Below are 12,018 nucleotides of genomic sequence, written 5' to 3'. Positions count from 1 at the left end.
AAAAAAAAAAAAAAAAAAAAAAAAAAAAAAAAAAAAAAAAAAAAGAAGGAAAAAAAAAACCCCAAAAACCAAAAAGCATAAATGTCCTAATGTTTTCTTTCTATATTTCCCCCTGTGGTAAGTGGATCCATTTTGGAGCCCATAGCTCTAGAGGGTTCCTACAGTTTTGTTATGTGTGCCAAGGACTCCTTTCTCCTTTATTATAACAAAGGTAAAGTTACATGTATTTTCAAAGTAATATTAGCTTGGAAACTAAGTGAAAACGACAAAAAATATAAAACCATGTAATTTCTTCACCTGATTTAACTAAAGCTCAGCCACAGCTAGCTTGGCTGAGACAGTGTACGGACTCTAGCACCCTATTTTTTTCTGCACTCAGACTTCTTGGTAGACAAGGTAGAGGATAAAACAGGTAAAATAGATATTGTGCGCTAGCAGTATCTGTCTATGATAGACTTACTTGAAGATAACACTTGTGTCTTCTGTAAATGTTTGAGGGTCTATACTTTTCTTGTGTTCTTTATTCTTGATTTCCTAAGATCCCTTTTTGAAATATTCCACTATACTATTGATCAAACTAATAGGAAAGAGGGTTTATTTAACCAATATTTATTGGTTGAAGATGAGCAGAAGGTCAAAGACATCAGCTGCAGCCACACTGGTTCAGAATCCCAGGAATTGTCGGTAGAATTGGGGCAGACCCAAGCAAGAAAACCCAGAGTGGAAGAATGAAGCAAGGGAGGTGACAACAAGGCTTTCTGTAGCCGGGTCACATCGCCTTGTCAGAAATCCTGATTCATCCTTGTTCATCTAGATGCATTTGGAACTTTCAAATATTATGTCCTATCATTTCTTAAAGCAGCATAATAGAAAGATAGAAATTTGGATTTCAATAATAAGAAAGCAGTGTTATTGTTGATATTATAATTGAAGAAATTAACTTGATACTTTTGAATTCTTGGGAAGTTAAGAATTTATAAACAAAGCTGAGGATTAGAAAATTTTAAAGCAATAGCTATTAAATGGAACTGTACTAACATATTTATGACATCAGACAAGCAGTTAGAAGGAGGAAAATGATTAGTTCGCTGCATGTGTAGGCATCTTTTATATCTAAGGATGGAGAAGCAGATGGTCTTGTTATCAGTTTGCACATTTGTCTAAAAAAAAGCAAACAGCACAGGTGTAGGACCCACATTCCACTTCACACGGCACACGTGGTAAGAGTCTGGCTGGGGGTTTGTGATGGTAGATGCTGCTTATGAGCCTGACATTATTTCGGTGCATTCCTGGTGCTCTGAACCTTGAGCAAGAGGTCACCCTGTTCCAAGTAACCATACTTCAAATGCATTTGTGCAAGACTTTGTTGATATTAGGCCTGAAGGATGTCCTGTATCACTTCTTTGTCTTTATTATTCAGAAATAATTACCAAATAATTTCCATGCTAGGTACTGTGCAAGGTACATGCTCAGTGAAAATTTTTTGATTATGCATCCTGATTGGGCATTTTGGCTCCAAGGTAAAGAAACATAATAGTAGTAATTCCTACCTTATAGGCTTTTAAAGTATTGAATGACTAATATCTGTGAAGTCCCAGCACTTTTCCTGATGTCCAAAGGAAGGGGTTACAGAATTCATGCCCCAGATTAATTACTTTTAGCCCACTGAATGCACACAAAGTCTGGCATAATGTATGGACTAATTAGTCTATTCCTGTGATTCTATCTGTAAATTCCAGCCTAGTGGAGTCCACACAGGAGATGGACTTTCAGGAGAGGCCTCACTGCCCTGCTCCACTGGACATTTTTCTGGCTTCTTGTAGGAGTACTAGCTCTTATTTGTCAACTGTATGGTGTCTACTTGGCTGTCCTCTGGTTTGGCACACAGCCTCCTGTATTTTTTGAACCTCCTGTCTCTTTTCCTCCTTCCCTACAGCTACTTGATCTTTCTTTCTTCTTTAGCTTCCTGTCCCCAACGGTGCCAGCCTGTAGCCCTTGGCTCTGTCTGTTACCTGCTGGATGGCACCAGGGAACCCTTTCTGGGGGAAGGTAGAGGGGCAAAGAAAAAGAGGTTTCCACATTGGTCTACCCTTAGGGCATGGTGTCCACATGATAATCACATGGGTTAGATTATAATCTCATGATCCTCTATTGTTTTTCATGCTAAAAGACTATTAATGTCTTTCAATTATTCTATTTGATGCTGAACCCCATGAAGAAGAAACTGGAAGAAAAAAATCTGGTCCCAAAAGTTGTGTGGTTGCCCTAGTGCTAGGGACTTAGTGAATGCATAATATATTATGGATCTTACTATTTTTCTAAGGCTTATGTAATAAAGTACTACAATCTAGTTTGGCTTAAACAACAGAAATTTATTTTCCCACAGTTCTGGAGGCTGGAAGTCTGAGACCAAGTGTTGGCAGGGTTGGTTTCTTCAGAGGCCCCTCTCCTCAGCTTGTAGATTGCAGTCTCCTGCCTGTGTCTTCACGTGGTTTTCCCACTGTGTGTTTCTGTGTCCAGATTTCCTCTTACAAGGATTTCGGTCATATTGGATTAGGGCCCACCCTTATGACCTCATTTTAATTTAAGTACCTCTTCAAGATCCTATCTGCAAATATAATCACATTTTGAAGTACTGAAGCTTAGGCTTTCAACATATAAATTTTGGGGGAATACATTTCAGTCCATATATTATTATTATTATTATTGTAACATGGTCCCACATTTTCAAAAGGTCATATTCTGGATGTTGAGACGTTCATATATGCATATAGTTCATTTTAAGGTAACAAGCATATTTACCCTGCTAGTTGGTATGCTGCTTTGGTTCACTGCATAGAAGCTTATAAGGATTGCTTTTCTCTGTCTTACACATGAGGCCCAGTTTAAGAATAAAACATGGACTGGAGTGGGGATAGCTGCCTTAGTAGGTAACTAGCCTGGTTGAGTGATATAGTATAACTCATTGGAAATCTTGTCTTTACTTTTAGGTATGCAGAGGTTACTGTTGAAGCAGATGAAATAATTTTAAAAGCTTTTGTGATAGATGGATAAATCTAATTAGATTAACTCACTTCAGGGCCCCAAGCTAGTATTAATATAGATTTTGGTACTCACCAGGTGGATCAAGGGATGTTGGCATTCTGCAGAGGTATCTGGAATCTGATTCTGCATAGTTGCCTGGCCTTTGTCTGTTTCTCAAAAGACTTTTAACTTTATTTCTCAACATTTTGTATATGTATATCTGGGAACAGTTTTGGCTGTATTTACAGCTTCCTTAGTGGAGACAAGTAAGCATATACATCCTGATTATTACATCTGCACATAAGCAGTCCATGCCTTCTTACATATCATGTGTGAATGCTTTCAGAAGAAAGTTTTATTTAAAAAACTGCATAATTACAACTCAAATTTGAGTGTCAGCAGCACAACGATATCAGAGATTTGGGAACAATGACTACTTGTGCATTTGCTGGTAGGCAGGCTCACAAAATGGTAGCCATAAGCCAAATCCAACCTGCTGATGTATTTTGCTTGGTAAATAAATTGTGTGTGTGTGTGTGTGTGTGTGTGTGTGTGTGTGTGTGTGTGTCTGTCTGTGTGTGTGTGCACTCATTGTGTTTTGAGTGTTTGTAGGTGAGCAAACATTCCCTAGTTTTCCACAATCTTTGCCACTCACTGTTACCTTATTTCTGCTTTATTCACACATTTACATGACTTGACAGACCTGTGAGTCTTCAATTTTTTCAGCTTTAGTAGATATGGGTGGAAAAACAGAAGGAAGATGAAAAAGCAGTAGGAACAAATGGGGTAAAAGAAAGGGCTAGAAATGCAAATAATGCAAAATCCTGAGAGCACCAGGCTCCTAGACCTGACCTACAGCCGGGGCTCACTGAAGACAACACAGGCGTGTGAGTGGGAGGACAGGAGAGAAGCAGAAGGGGAAAGAACTGATGTCTAGTAGGTATTACATCTCAGGCATTGAACCCACGTTATCCCCTTTAATAAATGGAAACCTCTCCCACCAAGCACGCATTCTTATACTATTTGTAGTTTAGAGAAGTTGGGAGGTTAAATATCTGTAATTTTTAGCTTAGAATGGCCCCTCTTTGGCTAATACTCACGATGAGTGAGGGTTACTCAACAAACACAATTGGTGAGTAAACTTCACCCATAGTGAGTATTAGCCAAAGAGTGGGGTCTGAAACCTGGGTCTATGGCTTCAAAGCCAAAGCTTTCCCTCTTTCCCGCTGCATCAGTTGTCATGTTATCATAATATCACAGTGGGTGTTTTTAATTTCTCCAGAGCCAATTCTGGAGAAATTTTGTTTTGGTCAAATTCTTTTAAATGTAAAATTAAAGAAGCTTTAATAAATACCATATATATGTGTGTGTGTGTATATATATATACATATATATATATATGCATAGCTATGTATATATGTGTGTGTATATATATGCATATCTATGTATATATATGTGTGTGTGTATATTTACAACTTAAATTACCTATTTTACTGAATAAAGGATTGCCAATGAGAAAAATGAAATTACTTTTAGCTACTAAGAATATGAATCTCTCAGAAGCAAAAATACAGGCCAAGGCACAGATCTAGCTGGGTTTGAGTGAAGATTACTCAATATACATTACATGAGACCATTCCAGGCTAAATATTACACATAGGATCAATAGTATATCCCTGAGAGTTACCCAAAAACAAAGTTGAAGATGTAGCAGAAGAGGAGACATATCCCTGCTTTGGTTGCAGAAGCATCTTCTCCGTAAAGCCACTGAACAGCTACTTATAGTAGAAAAAAATGGTCTATGATACATTTAATCTAGGTTATCAGGGAAAGGGAGAGAATGAGAAAGAATAAGTTAATCATGTAGCAAAGCATCAATGTAGAAAATGTAGAAGATAATATCTTACAAATAAAGCAGGAGAATTTTTTTTTTTTTTGAGACAGTCTCTCTCTGTCCCCCAGGCTGGAGTGCAGTGACACAATCTTGGCTCACTGCAATCTCTGCCTCCTGGATTTAAGCGATTCTTATGCCTCATCCTCTCAAGTATCTGGGAATACAGGTGTGTGTCACTATGCCTGGCTAATTTTTATATTTTTAGTAGAGATAGGGTTTCACTATGTTGGCCAGGCTGGTCTGGAACTCCTGATCTCAAGTGATTTGCCCATCTTAGCCTCTCAAAGTGCTGGGATTACAGGGATGAGCCACTGTGCCCAGCCAAAACATTTTTTTAAATGAGACAAAATAGTTCCCATTAATAAATCTGTATGAATTATAAAATTAAGTATGTCTGAATAGCTAATGTATGCAGGGCTTAAAGCCTAGATGACGGGTTGATAGGTGCAGGTGACCACTGTGGCACATGTACACCTATGTAACAAAACTGCAGGTTCTGCACATGTACCCCAGAACTTCAAGTAAAATTAAAAAATTTTAAAAAGAAAAAAAAATTATGTCTGAAATTAAAAAGATATGGAACTTCCTTGTAAAAAGTTAATTTTAAATTGATAGATAAAATTGTATGTATTTATTATGTACGACATGATGTTCTGAGATTATATATATATATATATATATATACACACACACACACACACACACACACACACACATTGTAGAATGGCTAAATGTATCTAATTAGCATGTGCATTATCTCAGTAGTTATTTTGGTGACAAGAACACTTACCATCCACTCTCCTAGTGTTTTTCAAGAATACAATATATCATCATTAACTATGGTTACCCTACTGTACAATAGATCTCTTGAACTTATTTGAACTTATTCCTCCTCTGACCAACATCTTTTCCCCAACTCTCCAGCCCTTCAGCCTCTGGTAATGTACATTTTTATCTCTACTTCTATAAGATCAACTTTATAAGATTGCATGTAGGAGAGAAATCATGCAGTATTTGTCTTTCTGTGTCTGACTCCTTTCACTCAACATAATGTCCTCCAGGTTCATTCATGTTGTGGACCAGAAACATATTCCTGGGGTATATATGCTCCAACATGCTAAGAGGTCTTTTAATGACCTTTTATCAAGAGATACTTTTACAGGCTCTTAATTATTTCCTAATTGTTTACATTTTCCTTGATGACAGTGCCCTGTTAACCATACATTAAAAAGAAGTTCTATTTTTTTTATAATTTTTTATAATAGAACTTTCTTTTAATGTGTAGTTAATAAGGCACTATCATTGGGAAAATGTAAACAATTAAGAAATAATTAAGAGCCTGTAAAAGTAGCTCTTGACAAAAGGTAGTTAAAAGACCACTTAGCATGTTGGAACACATATACACAAGGAATGTGTGTTTCCACTAAGATGTTGGTGGCAACAGCAGTTAACAATGATTGTTGGCCTCTGAGGACTATTGTGAAAATCCATAAGAAGTGAAAAGTGGCAACAAATTTGTTTTACTGGTGGGCTTTATAGTGGTGCAGGAATTCATGAGATGCCTGTTTTACATCAAGCATTTTTTTGGGGGGGGTAAGTTAAATGACTAGGATAACCCACTTGTACTGAGTGGTTGCTATCTGTCCCCCTGGCTAGAGTTTCCACCTCTTCACCCTGTTCTGTGCCCTGGGAGGTTGATCTGTATAGACTGCATCAACTAGATTCCTTTTCTCTCTGACTTCTGGTTGAATTTAGCCAGTGGAGGCAGCAGCAGGAGAGGACAGGAGGGGAGTGTGGTCAGGGTCTTCATTTCTCTTGCTACCTCTGTACTGTGACATGGATTATCAGCGTTTTTGTTTCTCTGCCAAAAGCCATAGCTCCTGTATGTGGAGGGGTGGAGGGCACTTTTCTACAGCTCTGGATGAGTTCATGCAACCACACGAAGGGTGGTTAGTGTACTACCTGTTGGTAGTTCCAGGGGGCTTCACACTACTTCTTCTTGTATCTTTCTATCTCATTCCTTTACAATACCCTATCTGATGAATGTGCCTTCTGTTTCCTGACTGATAAGTCACTGAACTCCAACTTTGACTTCTGTATAGTGGGTTTTTGAGGGTCAGGCTACTTCAATCACCTCTTTTAAGGGCTTATAGAAAGTAATTTTTTGAATAATAGTAATTTACAGTAATAAAAGCATTATAAATAATATTATTTACCAAAAAGCAAACATGAACATGCCTTGAATGGCAGGATAGAAAAGCCATGTGAATGTTGATGATGGAGAGGTTTTAGAATGGGCAGTCACTGGAGGGGACACAGCAGGTTTCTAGTAGCAGGATTTGTCTGGTTCCTCTGGTTCTCTTTTGTGGATTAATGCAATGTTTTGTTGGCTAAGACCATCTTGGTGTCAGGCTTCCAGCCTGTACAGTGGTACAAGGTGGAAGCTAAGAAGATTCTAGGTGAAGAAAGCTCTGTTTATGTCCAACAGCTCATACTGCTTCTTATGAATCATGGTTAGTCCCCATGAACACACAGAAAGTCTTATTTTGGAAATAATTGTCATGTGGAGGTGCTATAGATGGAATGTTTGTGTTCCCCCCAAATTCATATGTTGGAACTTAATCATTACTGTGATGGTATTAGGAGGTGGGGCTTTGGGGAGGTGATTAGGTTATGAGAATGTAGCCTTCATGAATGAGATTATGCCCTTATAAAAGAGACCGCAGTAAGCTCTCTCACCCCTTCTACCATGTGAGGATACAGTGAGAAGACATGGAACCATCTATGAACAAGAAAGTGAGACCTAACCAGACTCTGGGCCTACTAGAACCTTGATCTTAGACTACGCAGACTGTAAAACTGAGCAATAAATGTTTGTTATTTAGAAGTCACCTAGTCTATAGTATTCTGTCTTAGCATCTTGAATGGACCAAAACAGGAGGTATCCCTAGAAAAGGTCCTAAAAGTACCCACCAGTATTGAGTCAACAACCTCAAGTTAACTTCTTGTTCTAGTTGCTGGTTTGGAAAAGAGTGTTGATTTTCACATAATGTGGACAGTTGTGACTTTAAATTGTCTTTAGTTGCCTTCATGCCATAGGATTCCAAAGTACTCCACATTCAGCAAGAGAGTAGGCAGCTATTGCATTAGGGAAATCACAGCCTCTTTGAGGTGAAATAGCTTTGGAGGTGAAATAAGGATAGCTGCTTCCCCGGACACATCACAGCCTTGCTCAAGAGGCAAGGAATGAGGCCTGGAAAGAAAGGTCCCCTTCTCCCTGAAACTTTTAGAGTCATAGAAGGAATCAGAGGCAGCATCTTATAAATACTTCACTGGCCTCTAGCCAGAGCAGCAGGGCTAACACCTTTTCAATGCTTTTGGCCACTAGGATAAACCACATGAATTGCTGATACCATTGCCCCCTGATATCCTTCAGCTCCAGGGAAGATCTCAAGTCTGCTCACTCCTGTCCTATCACAGAGCAGCTCAGGTTTTGTTTACATACCAGTCCTGCCTTTAATATGCTGAAGTTGGTGCTAAGGTATTTATTAGGAATCAATATTACAGAAGATATAAATTTTCCAAGTTAAAAAAGCAGCCATGAAAAGAAAAATTCAGTTGTGCTTTAAATGTGCTGAGTGAAGCTTCTTCTCCAGGCAAAGAATTTCAAAGTTTCAGGACTTTCCATCTATATGGCTTCATTATTGCTACACGTAGGAAGAAGGCTCTTAGACAACCAGCGCATCAACAGTGTTCTGAGATGGCTGGAGTCATTCAAGGGCTCCTTAGCTCCCACCATTTTTCACACAACAGGGAGAGCCTAGGGCTCTTTCCAAATGAATTTTAATAAGATATATCCAATGGGATCCTTGATTTCATGCCTTCCTCAGGGGAGCAGTAGGCAGACAACAGGGAGAAGACATAAGAATGTTTTTACTTCTTATTAACACAAATTATATAAATAAAAGCATCGGCATTGTGAACCATGTATCCCTGTATATCCTCTTTCCCCCGCTCTCTCTTCTCTCTCCCAGTGAAACAAGGGCGTAAAAAGGCAGAGAAATGGAAAGTTATCAAACAGAAATAGTGTTAGATCCATTCCCGTCTCGGAGGCAGCATCATCTCCACATTTTTCCAAGTTTTGCAGGCTTGACAGAATGTTGCTAAAAAACGAACAATCTGCATGCCGACAATGCTTTAGCTGTAATCCCCTATTAGTAGGAAAATCAGAAATTGCTTCTGCATGATTTGGTAGTCTGTGCCATAATATCATATTACTGAAAAACACAGTATAGTTTCCTTTTCATAACCCCAAATTGTCTTGCTTAACAATTTAAGGAGGAATTTAAACTAGGTCTTAAATCAAACTTAAAACAAATATTAACCTAGTTATGATTTAAAGCCAAATAATCTGTCCTAATGCATTTCCCTTGTGGAAATGTACAGAGCAATTTAAGGGGACTTTACAAAAATAATAAATCTTACCTAAGGGAAACGGAAATCTACAATTCTTTTAAAAGTGATTCACACTTCCAGGGAACTGGGTGAGTCAAGGTTGGCAAATTTCATCAGCTGCATGGCCTGACATGGTAAGGGCAACCCAACAGGACGTATTTCCAATGTTGATGTAATCTGAGAATTTTTTATTTTTTTGTCCTTAAACCATAAGCAAATCAAGTCACGGCTGAGTGGAAGTATTGCTCTGGTATTTTAATGTATTACAATTTACGGCAGTATTTACTTCAGTTCTTGGCTTGCTGACACTAAAATTATCTTAAACAGGAATTATAACATAAAATTAGATTAGATATACTTCAACAAGTTTATCTCTAACAATAAATATATACAAATTTTGAAATGAAGTACCCTGCAATTTTCAGCCAGTGCTTAAAGTAATTACACATTCTGTGGTGATAACACATTTCGTTTTATATTGTGCCACAAGCTGGTGAGATACCTCTACCACGCATGTTAATGCTAATTAGCAGATAAAGTGTAAATCTGAGGAAGCCTCAAATTCTGTTGCTTTGCCAGTTTTCCCTTGATTGGAAATTGCAGGCCGAATTTCCTCTCATTCCGACTTGGCCTGTTCAGGCATCGCTTGAGATGTCTTTCTTCAGTGCATTTTAATCCATCAGATCTGTTCGTCGTTGAATACCTCACTGTTTGTTTTTAATTCAGCAGACTCAAACAGTTTCCTCTATAACTGCCTTTTATAATCAATCATAGGAGAATTTCCACTCTGCAGAACAATAGATGGGGATGATATGTTTACTCCACGCTCCCTCATCCCTGTCGAAGAGGTGTTTTTGTTTAGCTGCTAATAAAGTGGCATTTTGAAATATGTTCCTGAACCAAGAGGGAAGTTCTTGGTTCTGTAGCAAGATTTGTTTCCACTTATGCACCCAGAGCCCTTGAACTAGAGGAGAGCATATACCCAGAGATTCCAATTAAAATGAGCATTCAGAGGGACACTAGCATTTGGACAATGGAGGACTGTCCAACCTGTCCTGTGGGATGGCCAAGACCCAGAGGGAGGTCTGTAACCTCCAGGGTTTAATTCTACTCTGTAGTAGACAAATGCAAAGCTTCTGGCACATTCCATAACCTCTTTCCTCTCTTCCCTGTGGACCAAATCTACCTTTGAAGTCAGTGGGAGATCGTTTATGAGGAGTTTTTGCTTTGAGTTGCTGTGCTTGATTTAATTTGAATTTACATACTATGAGCCTACAGCAAATGTCTTTGGGTTTCACAGATTAAAATGTTCTCATCAAGTTCCTTCCACACTCCTTTCTTAATTTCCATCTGCCTTTTTGACTTCTGCCTCTATGTCAATTACCAAAAAATTTCCCTGCCATCCCCACCACAGATGTGTCGTTAGCTCTGTCCATGTTTACTAAATGCCTACTGCATTTTTGACTGAGCTTGTGTGAACCACTTTGGCCCCAAGTGACGGCAGGTTCATCAGCAGGGTGTGGAGAAGAATCAAAAATGCCTAGACAGAAAAGTAGCTCTGGAACATTTGGAAGTCAGTGAGAAAGCACTGTCTCTTCTATGTCTTGATAACAGTGAACAGGGGTATCAATGATGCAATTGTTCAAAAGCTCAGCAATGAGATTAATTATCAATGCATAGTAATAAAGATAATTTTATTGGGCCATGATGTTTGTATTAGTCAGCTCAGGCTGCTATTACAAAATACCATAAAAATTTACCAACAGAAATGTATTTCCTCACAGTTCTGGAGGCTGGAAAGTCCAAGATCGAGGTGTTAGCCAGTTCAGTTCCTGTTGAGGGAGGGCCTACTTCCTGGCTTGCAGATGGCCACCTTCTCACTGTGTCCTCACAAGGTGGAGAAAGGGCTCACTCTTTGTTGTCTCTTCTTACAAGGCCACTAAATCTGTTGGATCAGTGCCCCATCCCTGGGACCTCATTTAATTTTAATTACCTTCATAAAGGGTCTGTCTCCAAATACAGTCATATTGGGGGTTGCATCTTTAACATGAATTTTGGGAGGACACAAACATTTAGTTCATAACAGTGTTTTTTTAGGTACTAAAGGCACAGAGACAGTATTGTGACTCCTGACTATAAAAAAGGAAATTTTTGCCAGGCATGGTGGCTCACGCCTGTAATCTCAGCATCTTGAGATGCTGAGGCAGGTGGATTACCTGAGGTCAGGAGTTTCAGACCAGCCTGGCCAACATGGTGAAATCCACCTCTACTAAAAGTATAAAAAAAATTAGCTGGGCAGGCTAGTGTGTGCCTGTAGTCCCAGCTACTTTGGAGTCTGAGAAAGGAGAATTGCTTGAACCCAGGAAGTAGAGGTTGCAGTGATCTGAGATGGTGCCACTGTACTCCAGGTTGGGTGACAGAGCAAGAAGAGTGAGAGAGATTCTGTCTCAAAAAAAAAAAAGGGGACATTTTCTGGACATGTGGTACCATATTTAATTGTTTAGAGTTATGCTTCCATTTTTATTACATTAAAAATAAGTAACATTAAGTTTTGTCTTTATTAAAGTTCTAGTGTTCATTACAGAAAATGTAGAAAATATAGCTAAGAAAAAAGAAGGACAAAAGTGATCTTTAGATAACATAGA

The sequence above is a fragment of the Sapajus apella genome, unplaced genomic scaffold (genome assembly GCF_009761245.1).
Source record: "Sapajus apella isolate SASKATOON/1434 unplaced genomic scaffold, GSC_monkey_1.0 scaffold3, whole genome shotgun sequence".
Classification (NCBI taxonomy): domain Eukaryota; kingdom Metazoa; phylum Chordata; class Mammalia; order Primates; family Cebidae; genus Sapajus; species Sapajus apella.
The sequence above is the reverse complement of the archived record's forward strand: the minus strand, read 5'-3'. Positions refer to the sequence as shown.